Source organism: Mytilus edulis, chromosome 2 (assembly GCF_963676685.1).
Source record: "Mytilus edulis chromosome 2, xbMytEdul2.2, whole genome shotgun sequence".
NCBI classification, from domain to species: Eukaryota; Metazoa; Mollusca; class Bivalvia; order Mytilida; family Mytilidae; genus Mytilus; species Mytilus edulis.
In genome coordinates, this window is record NC_092345.1 from 68,831,752 (window position 1) to 68,852,152 (window position 20,401).

The following is a 20,401-nucleotide window of genomic DNA, read 5'->3' on the forward strand; positions in this document are numbered from 1 at the left end:
GAACAGTAGTAGCCTGTAATAAATTACCGGAATCGTCAGTGAAAGCTCCCAGTATTGAAGCTTTCAAGACACTTGTTACTTAGATGATGGAATATTGTTACTTCAAATACAGCTAATATTTAATAGACAATAATAGAGTAATGACTTGACATATCAACGATATAAGCCTTCTTGCACCAACTGTACAGCATGCACCATATTTTCTTTTTTGATCTTTGATCTTTAATTGTAAATAGACATTACCAGGCAGCAACTACGTAGCGCACAAGTATTGAGTACTCATTATTGAGTTTAACCATTATATCAAAGAAGAATACCCAAGGAGCAACAGAATAAGAAGCATTATTGTAATGTGCAGGGGGTCCTACACGCCAGGTGGTACTTTGTGTACCCGTAGATCCGTACCAGGGTTACTTCCCTCGATTTGTTGTGTATCGTTGGCTAACACTTACAAATGGTAACGTGTTTCCTGAACTAATCCAACCTTAGATATAGTCCGAGATTACTCTGACGTCCAACGGCTGTTTTGCCAGACAAGCTGGGGCCGTGGGACGTCAGAGCTCGTCCCATATCAAAAGTAAATATTTGCCCACCCAAAATAGATGCGCTGCTTCGTCGCTTCTGGTTCCGATTGACGGCCTTGGAATTCTATAAATCGAGCATCAATCTGTTCATTTTTCATTTATCTCTTCATTTAATATGTAAGTTTCACCTACCTGCCAACGCTTTATTTTTCCATATTTTAACAGTTTTCACAGAGACCCATCGACTTCGGAAATCGTTTTCCGTATTACATAGGCGGACCCAGGGCCCCCCCCCCCTTTCGTGGGAAAAATTTGGTTGATTATATAGGGAATCACTGATGCATGACTGGAGTGGGCCCCCCTTAGGCCAGTCAGCGCCCCCCCCCCCCCCCCCCCCCTTTAGGAAAAGTTCTGGATCCGCCACTGTATTACATCCGTAATAAGCGTACTTCATTAAGAAACGAAAGTGAAAGGATTTAAAAATTTGCCGACTTCCTAACAGATAAACTTAGAACTTCCTAATATCGTTAAGGTAACAGAATAATTTTCGTCACATTATGCAGATGTTATGTAGACTGGCATCAAATGTATGGGTCTGGTAGTTAACCACAAGGAAACTACAAATGGGTTCCATCTGACCACATATCTCAAACCATGGATTTGAATAGTACATAAATAAGACATAATAAGACATAAAGCTTTATTTAGAGTCGGTATAAGCAAGCAATTACAAACATAAGCTCTGAAGAGCTTTTAAAACCGACATAACAACAAATAAAACAAAACATACATATCGAGTCATGCACACAACATTAAACATATAAAGCAAGAGTTCAATCAGTATATAAACATGCAGCACAAAAGTTCTTTAAGCATCTTACAAGTTTAACACATACTGGTAGTTCCCTTTAATTATAGTGTATTTTTTCTTTATTTTTTTTCTTTCCCTTTCTCATTCATTTCTTAGCTTTTCTGGGGTGGAAATGAAAGAAGAGAGCTGAAATAAACTTTTGGATGTTTTATTTTAAGGTAGATAGGGTGTCTTCCTCCATTTTGGATTTTGAAATACTAGAAAACGAGGTCTAATTCTTTGATGAAATGTGCAAATTTTTATAGTAGTAGGCAATTCATGTGTATGAATTTTCATTATAATATAGAAAATGCCATGTTTGATCATATTTATGATTGTACTTTACAACAATAAGAATTCTTTTGTTTGATTCATTTTTTTCCAACTTTGTCAAATAAGGGGAGGCAACTCAAATGCAAGGGCAGATAATTCAGATAGTGTTACTTTTACAATAGAATGTGTTAGGAATTTACCCATTTTTACACGTAGCAAGAAAACGAGTCCGGTGACCCCATTTTTTCTTTTTCTTATCTGAAAGCATAATATTGGAGCTATCTTCTCATATTTTATCTCAAAATTCTATGGTGTGATTTGCGTTTTATGGCGGAAAAATGGGTTTTCCATGCATAATCTATACAAAATCTTGACAATTTTGCACAACCTGTAGTGTGAAAATAAGTCCGGTGACCCATTCTTTTCATTAATGTTTTTAAACAAGCAGGATATGTACTACATTTTAGCAAATTATTAAAAGATTCTATGGATTATAATTTAGACACCCCATCTACCTTAACTGATTTTAATAAGGAAAGAGTGATTAGGCCAGGTGCAAAAAGGTTATATTTACACTTTTCGGAACATCTCTTGACTTGCCTATAGGGGTATGGATGTGTATTGGCCAAATTTGTATGATGTACAGATGCAATTTTTCTGAAAATTGCATATATTTTTGGACTTGTACTGTACATTTCACACACACAAAATTAGACAAAAAGAATAGGCAATTTTTTTTTAATGTGACAAAACGTTATAAAGAAATGATAGAGGAATTAATTGTGGTCTCGGGCCATATGTAGATAAAAATTTATGAATGTAAAACTATTAATAAATCTTATGACTATAGTAATACATAAACAACACATATTTGTGATACAGAATTTACTCAAAATTGTCCAAAGTCTGCTCTTCGGGTCTGGGCAGAAACAAACTTCTCTATTGTCAACATTCACACTGAAATCCCGATGAATATGCATTAATGCTATGTAAATGTCGTTGTTCATTGTTGATCGTACATTTGTTTTCAATTGCATACGTAGTACCGTGACTGATAGATCTTAGGGCCATCATGGCATGGTAGCACTCGCGAGATGTTATAAACCAGCGTACTTGTTCGGCATCGAGCGAACTCCAAATTGAATTCGTCAAAATTACATGCCAGAGGTCAGTTTCGGATGTCTCAGACAATATTGAGATTTGTTCGTTTGTGATATTTCCTACAACACGATGAAGCAGATACAGCGCAAAGAAGCGATTTTCTGATAACTTGACGAGACTCCACTCTCAAGTTCCCTTATCATATGGTCTATGAACGCAAAAAATAATTAGACTTTCCAATACTGTTTTGGCGTGGTTGCAGCACGGTTGCAGGGTGATTGGCTCCGGTAGTCTGTCACGGGCGGCGGCGGCGGCAACCTGTTACCACATCGCCTCGGCATATTTTCAACGATATCGAAGGCCGGGATCTGATAATTCTGATGTCGATTGGTACATCTCATTCCAAACTGCAAACTGATGAACTGTACACTGTAAAATGTGCCCCAAAACTACATATCTTAGACTGAGTATTACAAATTCAAATTGTGTAAAAGATACAAGTTACCTTCCGATATTGTCATAATCTAAAAAAAAAAAATATTTTGAAACCAAATGTTGTTATTTAATGATATTTCATCAATTAAAAAAATGACAACATAGGTGTTTCCTTTAGCATTCAATATTATAAAAAAAAAATATTTTGCCATTTCTTTTTTGGCTTGTCGAATCAATGTGCACGCAACTGCGGAGCTACGATCTTTTTCTGCATGAACAGCTTCATCAACACTTGTATCTAGGTTGTCAAACTAATATCCAGGATAGACGGAAAAGACACCAACACTAACAGTCTCCAAACGTTAAACAAATATCATAATCATGATAATACATGCATCACGCTGTCTGATTCCGATTGACCAACTCATCTCTCTCTTCTGTTTTTTTTTTTTTTTTTTTTTTTTTGTGAAAACGACGTGGATGCACGTGCTGTCGTGCCTCCGGGTAGCTACGCCCCTGCCAGCAACTACGTAGCGCACAAGTATTGAGTACTCATTATTGAGTTTAACCATTATATCAAAGAAGAATACCCAAGGAGCAACAGAATAAGAAGCATTATTGTAATGTGCAGGGGGTCCTACACGCCAGGTGGTACTTTGTGTACCCGTAGATCCGTACCAGGGTTACTTCCCTCGATTTGTTGTGTATCGTTGGCTAACCCTTACAAATGGTAACGTGTTTCCTGAACTAATCCAACCTTAGATATAGTCCGAGATTACTCTGACGTCCAACGGCTGTTTTGCCAGACAAGCTGGGGCCGTGGGACGTCAGAGCTCGTCCCATATCAAAAAGTAAATATTTGCCCACCCAAAATAGATGCGCTGCTTCGTCGCTTCTGGTTCCGATTGACGGCCTTGGAATTCTATAAATCGGGCATCAATCTGTTCATTTCTCATTTATCTCTTCATTTAATATGTAAGTTTCACCTACCTGCCAACGCTTTATTTTTCCATATTTTAACAGTTTTCACAGAGACCCATCGACTTCGGAAATCGTTTTCCGTATTACATAGGCGGACCCAGCCCCCCCCCCTTTTCGTGGGAAAAATTTGGTTGATTATATAGGGAATCACTGATGCATGACTGGAGTGGGCCCCCCTTAGGCCAGTCAGCGCCCCCCCCCCCTTTCGGAAAAGTTCTGGATCCGCCACTGTATTACATCCGTAATAAGCGTACTTCATTAAGAAACGAAAGTGAAAGGATTAAAAAATTTGCCGACTTCCTAACAGATAAACTTAGAACTTCCTAATATCGTTAAGGTAACAGAATAATTTTCGTCACATTATGCAGATGTTATGTAGACTGGCATCAAATGTATGGGTCTGGTAGTTAACCACAAGGAAACTACAAATGGGTTCCATCTGACCACATATCTCAAACCATGGATTTGAATAGTACATAAATAAGACATAATAAGACATAAAGCTTTATTTAGAGTCGTTATAAGCAAGCAATTACAAACATAAGCTCTGAAGAGCTTTTAAAACCGACATAACAACAAATAAAACAAAACATACATATCGAGTCATGCACACAACATTAAACATATAAAGCAAGAGTTCAATCAGTATATAAACATGCAGCACAAAAGTTCTTTAAGCATCTTACAAGTTTAACACATACTGGTACATGCAATTATGAGATAAAAACACAAAAGCACAAATGAAATGGTTTGCACATAAAAAGCATAAAAGCTACATGTACTATACAAATCCGTGTTCAAACAAACCAGAAAATATCTGCAGAAACCTTCCTCAACAAAAAAATATTTAATCCAAAACATGAAATATACGATGTACGGATATTATTATTTATCTATGAAACCAATTTGACAAAACTATTTCAATGATCAATGTTGAAGGATTTTCTCTGCAAAAAATGCACGTCCGCCATCATCGCCATGCTCGACTGGGCTGTAGTCTGTAGTGTTGAAAATGACGATTGAATCGCAATCTTTTGCTGGAAGTTTGAGTATGCGCAAAACTTCTGTTAAAAACTGTTTCCGGTTTTCACAAAACTGGTATCTAAGATTTTCCAGCAACTAATATTTTAAGAAAAATTGCTGTTTGAAGAAAATAAGCTACAGAAATTTTGCCTTTGGTAAGTTAGAATGTAGCCCAGTCTGCCTATTAATTTGACTAGGTGCAGAACATTGTATATTGGTAAAAACGATTATTTTCATAACCGGCGAAGTAGTTCTAATGACTCAGATGCATTATAATAACAAAAAAGTCAATAAATATAGCTTTAGATTTGAAGCAGCGTAAATGATGCCATTGAGCAATTCACTCTCAATGTGACATAATAAAAATAAGAATTTTGACAATGTACAGGAAAATGTATGAAGCCAGTTAACAGGTGAAGGTGATACTAAGTCCTCTTGTTGTCTATCTTAAATTACAGTTCAGATGTCAAATTTGCAAACCAGTACCATTGTTATTTATGCCTAGGTAGCACATTCATGAATTTGATGCTGGATTAGCTAAGGATACAATACGTCAACATTCGTGGCAATCTGCATTGGTCACAACACGTATTTGTTAAGGATACACTATTATGGTTATGAATTTGTCACAGAACGGCATAATTTCATTACGTTTCGGTACAGATAGCTAGGAATCACCAAGGGTTGGTAAAGTCTTTTGCGATTGATACAATACAACAAGACAAAATAGGGAATATTACAGCCTATGACAAACTAGCATCAGGCTTCTGTATAAATACCTTACTTATAAATATGTTATAGAGCCCATGTTCTGTGTCTCCCAGTAGAGGTATACATTCCATTATCCACAATCAACAACTGATGCTTGCAATTATTGACTGGAATTGGATACTGATATGGCACTAAATGCCAGATCAGTGGTCGAGCTACTTGATGACATACGAAGAAGTGACTGGCGGCAGGGGTGATATGGACTACAAATTTGTTTCTCTGAAGACTTATTCATGGCCAGTATAAGCAGGGTTTCCGCTGGCGGGCGCCATTTTCGCAATTTGCGAAAAAATAATAATTGTGGCGATAAAAATTCGTCATTCGTGAAAGAATTTGGCGATAAAAATATGTACAACGATTTATTTTCCTCCATCTTGTTTATTTACTTTTTTCGAGTTTCTTGGACTTTACCTGATCAGACAATACTCGGAATTCATCTTGACCTCATTAAGATTTTGACAGAAAATCCATAATCAGCTGATTGCATTTTATAGCTATCGACACCAAACGATTAATTAATAAAGGTGTTGATTGAATTGTGTGACAAAATGATATGATTAAATGGCTTCCACTAAATGCCACATACAGAATTTATTTACCACTTTGCGACGCACGTGTTTGGAGCAAACTTTTGACGTCTCCTCTCCTCTTAAAGATAGTTCAGAAAAGAAAGATGTTGTGACGAAAAATGTTAAACAGCAAGAAAAACCTCTGATTTAAAACTTTAATTATCCTTTGACTTTAATATACGTAATTGATTAGGGAGACTACTTTAAAGTCGTTTGAGTGACACACGTGTTTCAAGCATAGTTTTACGTCTCAACTTTTTCATTTACGATGGTCAAGGAAAGAAAACTCGTTATGAAGAAATCTATCCAAAAGGCTGGGAACAACCCCTCGAATGAGAGTAACCCTTTAATGTAATGACTACACATGAAATGAGGCCTCAATTTCATATGATAAAAGCTTTTGTTTTGTTAAAAAAACCACTTTAGTATAAAAGGGCACATTAGTATTTTTCTTTTAAAGAAACTTTACGAACTATACTGGTATTATATGACCAAAACATGTCCATTAATTTTGTTATATTCCAGGACTTATACCTTCTTTATTATTAAAGTATAGTGGGTCCCTCTTTAGGAAAGTTGTTTAAAATAAAATGAATATTTTTCCCTTTTAAGCTAAAAAAAATTCTGTTGTTTTAAATTAAATGTTTAGTGTTTATTCATTAAAATGTAGACTCTAAAATAAGTTTGAGAGAATGGTCATAGAAACAATGGGGCTAAATCTTCTTATTTAAGGGAGAGGAGGGGGTGGGCATGGTGGGGGTAGATAAAAGGTAAATTTTAAAAGAAAAATATATTTATGTTACTTGGCGAAAAAAATAATACAGTGGCGAAAAATATATTGTTTTGGCGAAAGAGGTGGTGAAAAAAATAATTGACCCAGGGGAAACCCTGAGTATAAGGCCCTCATGGCTGACCTTTGTGCAGATAATCCAACTTCATTCAAGAACTTTATAAGAATAGACCCAAATTTGATTCAAGAACTGCTTCATGACCTTCGTCTGACGATTACAAATAACACTACATGTAGGTACGGACTGACCAATTAATTATTGAACAAAACAAAACAAAAATATAATTGATTCACTTGCTGCCATAAAGAAAGTATGAATAACAAGAAATGATTAATGGTTGAGAAAATGTGGCAATTCATACTATTCCGAATCAAACAGTTCTTACTCGTACCAAACCACTTTTTATCTGCAATACATACTACCCTGACACATGTTGTTGTGTATTGAACTGTGTCATTTCCATATTTTTAATCATGTTTTACCGTTCATATCTGTATTATCCATGTTGCCAAATGACACCTTTCCTACATTGGACATGTACTTCATCCATGGTAAAAACCTGGAAGCCCATAGTCACACCCTTGTGCATCCATATCAGAACCCTAACAGACAACAGAAAATGCATTTCGGTGATCATCCGTGAGATTTGATCCATAGTGGAACCGCTGAGGTGATTAATGAATGTGTGACCTAGGCATTACAATGCCATCTTGAACTTTTTAAAATTACATGTACATGTACATATTGTAGTTCTATGTCAGATAAAGATATCCACAATTGCACATCCAGAGGCAGATTACCCCCTTTTGTGAAAAAAATTCGGTTGATAACATACAATGTAGCTGTAAAGGGAATCACTGAGGCAATACCAGAGCAGGCCCCCTCTTAGGCAGTCAGTGTCCCTAAATTTTGGGCCAACAACTGTTACAAGTGTTGTTGCAATCCATACAGTTTTATTACAATGTAATTCCTTGTAATAGCTCTAATAATGAGAATAAGTTTTAACAAGTAAATTTGCAATTATACAACCTTTATATGGTTATCATAAGATTGATATATACATTGTACATGAGTGAGGTTCTAGATTTTCTTTTTGCTCTATATTGAAGGCCTCACCAACTGACTTTGATATTAAGAACAGCAATAAAAGTTCTTTTCCTTTCATTAAAAAGGAAATTTCTGTATCAACAGCATATAGTTTTTTCAAGAAAAATCTAAAGGCCTCACCAACTGACTTTGATATTAAGAACAGCAATAAAAGTTCTTTTCCTTTCATTAAAAAGGAAATTTCTGTATCAACAGCATATAGTTTTTCAAGAAAAATCTATGTAGAAGAATAAGAGATTTAATGATTTTAAGATAAATTTTAACATGATTAAGATTTTTTTTCACTGATTTTATGTGCATACAAATGTTCACCTGTTTTAAAAAAAAATTCAACCATGAATTCTATTCTTGTCCACAATCTTGACAATTTACCAGTGTTGATAGTTGAAAATGCACATACATGTATACTTTTTTTGTGCATGTAACTAGGTGAGAAATTTAGGCACTGAAGAGTCTCTTGTAACTTTTGATATTTGAAAGCATTTTTTGCTTAGTGTACATGTATGGTGTTAAATTCTTTGAAGTAGATCAATTTCATGGCTTTTGCTAGGGTTTTAAAGTTTTGGATCTAGATTTAAATATCATGATTTCATGCTGCTCCAAGGTTTATTATAAAAAATACTGTTACAAAAAAGTCACAATTATCACGTAATATTATTCTATATACACCCATTCTTATACATGTATTTGTTGCTTTTTTAAAGTTTTTTTCAAAGCTTGATTAAATTTTTTTCATTAACTTAATTCTGCTTGACATTGAAGAACTTTAGATGCTAATCATATCAATGACTCTACACTAAATGTAAATCTCTTCATGGATTTGTCAGTAAGACTTTTGTTGTAGCTTCAACATGTGCATAGATTATAAGAGGTAATTGGACATGTGCAGCAAGTTGCACTGAACAATTTCAAGTAGAATTTTGATTTCATCTCAAGTTTGAAGGGATAATTTTCTTTAGATTTCTCTTGATTAGATATTTCAGGCGATTGAAATTTTCTGTATTTTATCAAGAAGAAATCTGCAATAAAAACATACATGATGTGCATGTCAGATTTATATATCATGCACATTGTTAAATAGATATATATTTGTTTAACCTGATATAGCATATTATGTTGCACTCGATCAGCACAGTATCAAGTTTGGATGATTTACTGAAGTGTATCACATAATGTGTTATATATAAATTACAGTGGTTATCATCATTTTATGTTAGGGTTTCATTTGAACATTCAAAAGTCTGTTTGCTTCAATAGATTTTGATGAATCAATGCCTAGGTTTCATTTCAGGTACATGTACATGTAGTAATGATCTCTTGTAATACTGTGGATTTTTTAAAAACTTTTGGTTATTTTTGTCAGTTGTTGTATTATTGATGTACATGTATATTCTGTTCAGTCATATATATACAATCAGATTTCAGAAAAAAAAGTTTTTATATTATTGATATAGAGTATAAGATGAGGCTGTCAACTTACTGAACAAGATTTCTTTAAATCTAAAATTTAAGGTACAATATAGATTTTCTTTCAAGACAAGTTTAATTTTACCTTCAAAGTTTTATATGTGTAACATACTGTTTAGTGGCCTATTACTGGTTAAAGGTTTGTGTTTTGTCCCCCTTGCAACATGTTGCATCATTAGCGATTTTTATTTATGACACCTATTCCTTGGATACTGTGGATTCATGGATTTTTTCTTGGATTGAGGAAAATATGTTCGTGGATAATTAATTTTGTGATTTTGGAAAAGTCTACTTTCATTAATGAAAAATTTATAATTTAAATTTGTGGTTCCCCTACTGTATACCCACAAAAACCACAAATATTGTTATCCAACCAATACTAGTGAATCCACAATAGATAAAATATGTGCAATGCATTTTGACATCGTTTTTTTCCCCTTTAATTTAGTGTTTCCCACCCTGCCCCTACAATGTAGGTCTGTATATATATGTACATAACAAGCAGTCAAAAGGTATTATCAAAAGTATGGCTCAAATGTTTTTACAACTTAGAAGATTTATAAATATGTATATTTTGAAGATCACTTACATTCCTAACTTCATGTCTGTAGCTCAGGATAGCTAAGTTTGCACAGATTTATATAAACCTGATAAAAATAGTTTAAATTACTTTGAAATCAACAGTGGTATAATTTGTAAATGAAACATATCAGTTATTCTGTCACAATCTCCAGAGGAGTATTTCATATAGATGGAGTAAGAATCCGTCTGAAATCAACAACTCGTTAAGCATCATCAGGTGATTTGTACTAATGATAAAATATACAGGTAATATTTCTGTTGCCAAGTAGCAACAAGGTGATGGATCTAACTTTGCCTTTTATCTAGTCTTATTGTTTGTGTGTTCGTTATTTACCGGAGATCCTTTCTGACATTCTTTTGAAGTTGGGAATTACACGTTGCATCTAATGAAGGTAAGATTGTCCGAAAAAAAGCAAAATGGCATCAGAATTCTTTTAATTAGGAAAATTATGTTGCAGTTAACGTTGTGCCCATAAATGGATAATGATCTATATTGAATTTACTTTATATATAACATGTCTATATCATCGTTTATATATTAAATCATTTATTTTACCTGTACATTTACAAAGTATTTATTTCTAAAATCTGTAATTGCCATTCACGTCTTTGTTTCAAGAAATTAAAATCAAAGTGGACATGTAGGGTAAGAAGTTTTGCTACTATTCTGTAGGAATCTGAAAAAGGGTAACACCAGTACTTAAAAAATAAGGAGATGCAGTATGATTGCTTTAATGAGAAAAATATCCAATCGAGTCCAAATGAAAATATTTAATAGTGAAATAGTGTGATAATTGTATATTTTATGAAAAATTGAATTAATACAACTACTGCTGTCTATAATGAATTGTAGAATTGCGCATAAAATGTTACGTGCTTTGTGAAGCAATAATTATATAAAACAACACACCTCCTGGTGCGAGAGTTTCTTGCTGCATTGAAAACCCATTGGTTGCCTTGGCTGTTGTTTTCTATTTGGTTGGGTTGTCTCTTTGACACATTCCCCATTTCCATTTTCAATTTTACATACATCTATTACATTTTACTATTTTCTAGTCTGTATATACATGTATATGCTTTCTGGTTTTTGGGGAAAGACGGCTTCAAGCCGTCAATTCCCTAATGGGGTTGGCCAGAGTATCATTCCCTCACGTCAATCATTTTGTTTTGATAGTTTGGAAACCCCCTCAAAATGTCATACTGAAATTGATGACAAGGAGAACAGATTGACTTTAAATACATTTTTTACACATTTCCCTTCTGTTTCTCATGAAATTATCGTATATTGAGCTTTCCCTTACACTATATACGTTTCTTTTACAGTCCGGAAAAATCAGTATTACGAAATATTCTAAATATATCTAACCTAGTGACGTCATTGTTGGAATGCCACACAGGGATATCCTTTATTCATTATAAAAACCAGTCACAGTATTTGTATACTAATTTAAAATCTGTATTTGTTAAATGTAAACCTAATGATGTTTGCTCTAGTGTAGATCATTCACACACCAACATGCAATGCTTTAATCTGAGGCTATAATCAGATAATTTGTAGGTCAACTTTCGCGGTAAACAATGTCAATGGGGATACATGAGATTGGGGAGAGAAACGACAGTTTTCATTGTTTCTGTAAAGTTCTGTTTTTAGAATATTCTTCCTCCAATTCAGGAGCACCTCCATTGATGAGAAATTATACACTAAAATCAAAGTAAATGTTTCTGAGCACTTAAAATGTGACATTTAGTATATGATAAGTAGTCTTCTATATAAAAAAAAATTTGTGTAACAACATAATTATTGAAATGGTTAAGAAAAAAAATTAAAAAAATTAAATGTTGCTTTTTGTAGTTTATACCTATTGAGATTGGGGAGAGCAACTGCAGTTTTCATTCTTTCTGTAAAGTTATGTTTTTAGAATCTTTCTCCAATTAAGGAGCACTTCAATTGATGAGTAATTACCCACTAAAATGAAAGTTAATGTATCTGAACACTTAAAATGTCACATTAAGTATATATATGATAAGTAGTCATCAATTAAAAAATAATTTTGCGTACCAACATAATTATTGTAGTGGTCATTTTTTTTCTTCATTTTTTTTTTTAAATATTGCTTTTTGTAGTTTAAAGCTATTTATTCATGAATTTTACAGATATATCAAAATGTGGGATCTGGAAACAAACTTCACACAGCTTATATCAATCATATTTGATTTTATAAGTACATGTATCCCTGTGATGAGAGTTGTAACTGGAAACTTTATCAATGGAAAATTAAAACTGAATAGATTTTTCAGTCCTCACTTTCTTGAGAATACTGTCACAAAAAATTGAGAATGGTCATAGCCTGCCGTTCAGTTGTACATAATAAAAATTCTAAAATATATTGTAGTAGTTGTTAAATTCAATTGAATTTTAGATAATTAACTCCCAACTTTAATCAAATGTTTTGATTTAGAAGGTGCAGATCTGATTGGTCCAAATTGTCTCTATGATGAATTCTTGACTAAGGAAATGAAATAACAATAAACAACAGTTAGTTTCATTATTGTTAACCTTTCTATATGTTCTAGCTGTTCTTTTGCCCATTCTTTGTATGTAGACTATCAAAAGATACCCCCCTAAAAATTGAAACAATGGCCGTCTTTTCCCTCAGAGCTCTTCTGCTCTTTGATTTTTTGTGTGGATGAAAAGCAAAACAAACCATTACAGAAGATCTCATTATTTTGAATTTGTACCATGACCTGAAACTTCACAAGGAATGAATTGTGTGTTCTTCATTTTTAAAGTTTAAGTTTCTTTAAAATGCAAGAACATGTGTACTATCTATTGAAATCAACCATAATCTAGTTTGGGGTTACCTATCTTCAAAGATTCTGACCTTTAGAGAAAACAGGAACTAGTATTCACATGTTGTACAACTTTAAAAGTTTGTTAGTTTACTTTAATTCATACTTTCCTTTTGTAATGTTCTATTGTATTGTATTGTATTGTATTTTAAGTTTTCTATCGCACACCTGTTGCTAAACTATGTATTTATGAACTGTGTACTTTAACTTATTAACTGAAGTCCTACAACTTCCTTCTCTCTAATATACAGTTCATGTAACACCTTATTAATTTTGGAGAATAATTGTAGACTATTAAACTGTATTGCTAATGACCTGAAAACTACAGAAGGGAAATGGTAGAAAAGTTGATAATTTGATCCTGTATACATATGATTAAATAATCAAAAACTTTACAAGTAGATCACACCCAAAGTTTTTCACTGTAGAAAATTTATGAATGATTTAAATGGTACGATTTAATACTTCAGTAAGTCTTTGGTGACCCCTGTTAACTGATAAAAATGTCTTATATAATGTCTACCTATTGACAGGTTTAAAGATATATGCTACTTTGTATATTTATGCATTTTGTCAAATTGTACAGTTGAATCATGCTAAGTTTAGATTTAAGTCAAAGAGATATACTGAGTCTATCTAAAAACTTGACACTTATGGTATGCCTATATCTCTCTACATGGGTGAGAAGTCCATTTGTCTGTAACAGTTCAAGCTGATATGTATAGAAATTGAAATGTTTGGTTATTCTCTGCTGGTATATGTATATTTACTACATAACAATTGTGTGGAATGTGCCTCACTTTTAAAACTTTTACACAAGATTTCTCCATAAGTAATACAAAAGTTATCAGTTTCATTCTTTTTTCAACTTTTCAGTTTAAAAAAAGTGCTCAGTTGTGAGTTGGGTTCAGTTCAAACCTCTCTTTGAGAACTGACACAATTATCTGTCATAGAGCTTTTCTAAGCTGTTATAGAACTTTTCTATGGTTGTCTGAGAATTGGTTCTAGGAGAGATTTATCAGGATATCAGTGTCATTAGAAATAAGTAAACGAAGGATCTAGGGAAGAACTTTCCAAGTCTGTTAAAACAAGTATATAAAAGGGTATACATTGAACTATTCTTAACTGTTTAGTGTAGAACAACCTATTTCAGAAACTCTTCTATTAATTGTGGTGATGTTTCATTCTTAGCACATTTCTAGAAAGCAGCATCTTCTCTGCACACAAAAGAATACTCAATAGTAATAGTAATAACTCTTCTGATTGTTTCTCTGCACACAAAAGAATACTCAATAGTAATAGTAATAACACTTCTGATTGTTTCTCTGCACACAAAAGAATACTCAATAGTAATAGTAATAACACTTCTGATTGTTTCTCTGCACACAAAAGAATACTCAATAGTAATAGTAATAACTCTTCTGATTGTTTCTCTGCACACAAAAGAATAATCAATAGTAATAGTAATAACTCTTCTGATTGTTCACAATGTGACCTACAGCCAGACCAAATAGCTAACGCTTTCAAATACACCTATACTAATTATTACAAGATCTGCTAACCCTTTTGGAGCACCTAAGATCATTCCCAGTTTTTGGTGGGGTTCATGTTGCTAAAGTCTTTAGTTTTCTATGTTGTGTTTTGTGTACTACACAGAAATGTGTTGTTTTTGTTAGTTGGTCTTTTTAATGCCATGGCATATAGTCAGTTTTTTTTTCGACTTATGCATTTGAATGGTCTTCTGGAATCTATAGCCTCTATCACTTGTCAGGTGCAGTTAAAATTGTCTGTTCTGTGCATAATTTAACTATTTTTATCCTATAAGTTGTCTTGGTATATAATGCTAACATATTATCAGCCTTAAAACCAATTAGACATGATAGATATTCATAAAATGTTCTCTTAATTATAGAAGGCACAGACATGATACACTTTTTTGGGGAAAATGATAATGTGAATAGATAAATGAACAAATGATGAATGAACTGATTTTTGAATTTGGAAATAATGAATGAACAGTTAAATATGCCATATGCATGTTAATAGATTTTGGGATAATAATCCATTATGAACTATTGTTAGATTTACACCTGGAGACATTTCAGGTAAGTTAAGTTGAAGCATTATACAGATTGAATTGGTTCATTCTGGCTATTCCTACATTTTGAATTTTATAGGTAAAATAGTAAAATTTTATGTAGGAGTTCCCAGAATTTTTGTGTAAACAATGGGATTATGTAGGATTATGTTGTAACAACACTAAACTAATAAGATCTAATGAATCAAGGTAAATCCAGGTAATTCTTGTAGAAAATAAAAGAAAAGAATAATTTATATCATAATCTTTTATTTCATTTAATAATTTCAAATATAGCACAGGTTATGTAAATAATTTTCAAATGCACAATATGAATTTATAGCTATAATGGCATGCACAAGTAATTCCAATTATTTACAATAATATATACTCACATATAGTAATACATTGAACACGATTGAACATAAGAGAATTCAAAGTTTTAGTTTAAACATATTTATTTATAGTGGATTGGGAAACAAGTTTTGCAACTTATATTAATCCATTTCCACTTTATGGGTGCGAGTGCTGCCTTGTAGCGGCATTAGTCTGCTATTTTTTTTTGGAAATCTACAAGGGTGTCTTTAACGTGCAAGAGATATGGCTCTCTCTTAACACGGGTCAGCCATTTATCATCCCCTTCCGACGGACTATCATCGTTTCCTCGAGACCATACTCACAAATGGTGTCAAGGGAGAGCCGAAAATTCAGTTCCTGAAATTTTCATCCCAAACGGGAATCGAACCAGGAACCTTTGTGTTAGTAGTCCGATGCACTAAGTCAAAGTCTTAATCAATGTGCAGGAGATACGAAGCAGCATCTCCATACTCGACTGGAGTAAGTTCATCATTCTGTAACCTTATTTTCTATTATTATCTATGATAATTAAGTACTTTTGATATTATATTCATTTTTAAAAATCATAATTTGTTAAAATAATGAAATTAATAAATTCTTTGTGCCTGTCCCAAGTCAGGAGCCTGAAATTCAGTGGTTGTTGTTTGTTTATGTGTTACATATTTGTTTTTCGTTCATTTTTTATTTTTATATAAATAAATAATGCCGTTAGTTTTCTCGTTTGAATTGTTTTACATTGTCATATCAAGGCCTTTTATAGCTGACTATGCGGTATGGGCTTTGCTCATTGTTGAAGGCCGTACGATGACCCATAGTTGTTAATGTCTGTGTCATTTTGGTCTCTTGTGGACAGTTGTCTCATTGGCAATCATATCACATCTCCTTTGTATATTTGAGGCTGAAGTTATAAAGTGTAGGTAACTATTAATTTTCTTTTTAAATACTTTTTTTTAGACTTTCTAGACATTTAAATGCTTTTACTTCCTTTTCTTTCAATTAGTTTTAATTTTTTGAAATTCCATGGTACTAAAATGCTTAAAATTATTACTTTATGCATGTTTTCAAACAAAAAAGTCTCATTTTTTACATATAAATAATGATTTGTATTTAATTTCAACAGGTAAATTTATCTTTGACCTAATTAGACACTTATGACTAAAACAACATATTTTGCAATAAAAACATGTATTGTTCTTCCACTAATCCCCCATGTAGGAATAGCCAGAATAGTAAAATACAAAATGTAGGAATAGCCAGAAGACACCATTGAATTTACTAATTGCTGTACCTAACTGTTTCTGTAAATGCAGAATGAAAGTGGATCTGACCAAAACCAGATATTTCCAGAGATGAGTTTTTCATACATATTAAGGATGACGGAGCACAAAATATGCACATATATATATCTTAAGTATCAGTAAGAAATTTTGTACTTTTTAAAGTCATTTGGCATTCAAATTAGATATCAGCTCTTATAACACAATAAACAAATTGCATAAAAAATTTGTGCAGTCTCAAATTGAATATCTAAATATAGTATTTTAATTTTTGAAAACAGGATGTTATTTGCCACCGGCATTCTTTTTTAAACAAAGATTTTATGGTAACTGTACTTTGTTTACCTTCAGGGAAGCTAAAATGTATGCTGTATTTTATATCAACCCTTATGTGTAAATGTCATAGTAGTTTAGTTTCTTTTGTTGATATTCGGGGAAGAATTATCACTCTATTGAAAGCCTTCCAAAGTCAATATGTACAAAACATGTCTTACAGGACACGTTTAATCTGGATTTTAAACATTGGATAACTTTAGCCACACGTTAGTAGGGTATGACATAATTTAAATCGTTTATTATAATGCTTTTATTAGTAAGTTAATTACAATGTATTATACACATGTAATTAATTGATTGATACAGTTAAATATTTTATAAATGGCTATTCATATTTCAGAAGTGTAATTTGATAAATGTTTGTGTTCTGATTCTTTTTTAAAGGGTAGTTATATATAATACCTTCACAGTTGACAATTTATTCCATTTCTGGCTCATTATGCCTAAAACAGATGAGTACATGTAGCTATGGTCAATATTTTGCATGCCACATCTGACATTCATGATTTTCATCACCACCCTTTAGGTTTGGAAAAACCTTCTCCTTGAATTGTCATTGATATGGTTATATTTATAAATTTACTGTTTACAAATTTTTGAATTTTTTGGAATACTAAGGCTTTTCTACCTCAGGCATAGATTACCTTAGCTGTATTTGGCAAAACTTTTAGGAATTTTGGTCCTCAATGCTCTTCAACTTCGTACTTTATTTGGCCTTTTTAACTTTTTTGGATTCGAGCGTCACTGATGAGTCTTTTGTAGACGAAACGAGTGTCTGGCGTATGTACTAAATTTAGTCCTGGTATCTATGATGAGTTTATTTGGAACCATTTTCCTTCCAACTATTCCTTTCAAATGGCATTTTTTAATAAAATTGCTAAGAAACAAAAGGGCAAATTATCTATGTTGAACACCTTTTTCTCTGCAAAAACAGAATCCTTTAAGGACTTAATTGTGAAGAATTGTATTTCTGGTGGATTCATTTAAAAACTAGACCATAAGACCTATGAATGCAAACGTAGAGCTGCCATTATTTTAAAGTTTCTGTTTGAATAATAATATTTCTGACTAATTTCATATAATTTTAAAAGAGATGCACTGGTACATGTAATCAAAGTAGAAAAGACATCTAGAGGGCAACAAGATTGATTTCATCCCCAGTCTTTTTTATCAGGGTTTTGTTGTTTAGTCTTTAGTTCTTACAACTATTGATGCAATATAATTGTAATAATCCTGAAAGAAAGATTAACTTCTATCTGTAATAAACATAATATAGGAATGTAGATTAAACTGGTTATTTTTTCTGGTGAAATTTTACACAGGAGTTTTATTCTAAACAGAATGATCAGGGGATGTCATAAGTTACCTTAAGATGGTCTTTAACATTATTATGGCTAAAAAAGTGTAGCTGTTAAAATGAGCAATAAAATTAAGTATCATTTACAGTTAAAAAATTGCATGTAATATCTGTGTAAAGTTTAGAAGTGGGCAAACTTATTTTTAGTTTTTCTGATGATTAAGATCCTTCAACCTTGAAGTGATATGCAGAGAATTTTAACACATAGAGTCAAGGTTAGTTAAATGTTTGTAATAATTGAATGTTCTTGCAAGTAAATAAAATAAATTATATTTTACAATTTCTTTAAACTTCCTACTTCACATGTTTATAAGGTTCCTTTGAAGACACACATGCCATTTTATATATATTTAAGTATGGATTAATGGTCGTTTAAATGACATTCTTAAAAAGCCAAAGAGGAAGTACAGTGCACTGAAAATATAGTCCCTAAGTCTGTGTTGAAAGAAGATCCTTAAATTTTACCATGCATGTACGGTATACTTGTGTGATCTTTTGTACAATTTATAAACATGGAGTGAATTTATTTAGTACTGAGTCTTTTTGTTTTAATCTTTAAGCTTTATATATGCCTAAACAACAAAACAACTAGTACAAAGACACATATTATTAATAAATAAAGCAAATAGCCAAACTTATTTTTGAAAATTTATAGATCTATCACATGTTTTCAATTTAAAAAAAAATGTTCAGGGTCAAATTGTGTCAGTCTAGACTAAATGTTCTTATATTTTTCCTGAGTTTTTATAATCTTCTAAGATCCAAGTTTTTGTTTATTGGGTTCTTCAACAGATTACAGTTGGAAAGTGTCCTGTAGGTAAAACAAATAATACATTGACTGAGGGAATTCTATTTGATGTTCCTTAAATTCAGGATATATCCCTGGTAGAGGGAAGTATAGCCATTTATAAATCAATTACAATTGCAAGCTGTCCCTTGAATACATGGACTTATATTTTAGAATCCTCTGGATTTTTCATTTGAACCAGAATGGACTGTTAATTGCTTGTTATGTCCTTGATATGAGAATAATTTGTGTTGGTAAACAGTCCATTAAACAAATGTACATTACTGATGTTATCAGCTCTTTAGGTTTCTATTTCTGTTGGAGCTATATGCTCATCTGTTAGCTGTTCTTCAATTTCATATAATTCAAGTTTTATCAGGAGACATATCTAACAAATATAGCTTCTGTGAAGATCAGGATTATTTATAAATCAGACAAAGTATTGTATTGCTCAATACACAAAGGAGAATGTACACATGAGATAATTTTTAATCTTATTGGTAATTTGAGAGTTTAGATTGGAATTTTCTGTACTGTCTGGAAGCTTGGTAAGAAATAGCATTTTATTGTTGCAACAAAGACATGTTTACATGAATAATTGAAACACTATATACTTATATAACCTTTGAACTTTTTGAATGTTCACAGAAGATTCTGTAGCCTTTAACATTAATCCCAAAATAAACAGCAATATAAATGATAGAAATGTTAAAAGTTTTGGGATAACATTCTTTTAGTTGATGATTTATGAAGGTGAATAGTCAGAACATCTATATTTCTGCAGTTTCATCATTAATATTAAGTATTTTATAAATGAATGTTACATAATTTCATACTGAGGGCATTATTAATAATTATTAAGTGATATATAATGTTGAATCATTAA

General features: G+C 32.4%; 1 protein-coding gene across 9 annotated transcripts in view; it reads left to right on the forward strand.

Annotated features, from left to right (window-relative positions):
• Positions 1 to 5,239: 5,239 nt before the first annotated feature.
• LOC139512761 (unconventional myosin-Ia-like) overlaps positions 5,240 to 20,401 on the forward strand; it is a 68,257-nt gene continuing 53,095 nt past the window's right edge. For 3 of the 9 annotated variants that reach the window (XM_071300634.1, XM_071300642.1, XM_071300643.1), the window contains exon 1: positions 5,240 to 5,342. The gene's annotated coding sequence lies outside the window, so the exon portion shown is untranslated. Of the gene's footprint in view, positions 5,343 to 10,710; positions 10,867 to 17,376; positions 17,399 to 17,428; positions 17,587 to 18,859; positions 18,944 to 19,914; positions 20,064 to 20,401 lie in introns of those variants that run through there. The other 6 variants (XM_071300636.1, XM_071300641.1, XM_071300640.1 and 3 more) reach the window with 6 other exon arrangements.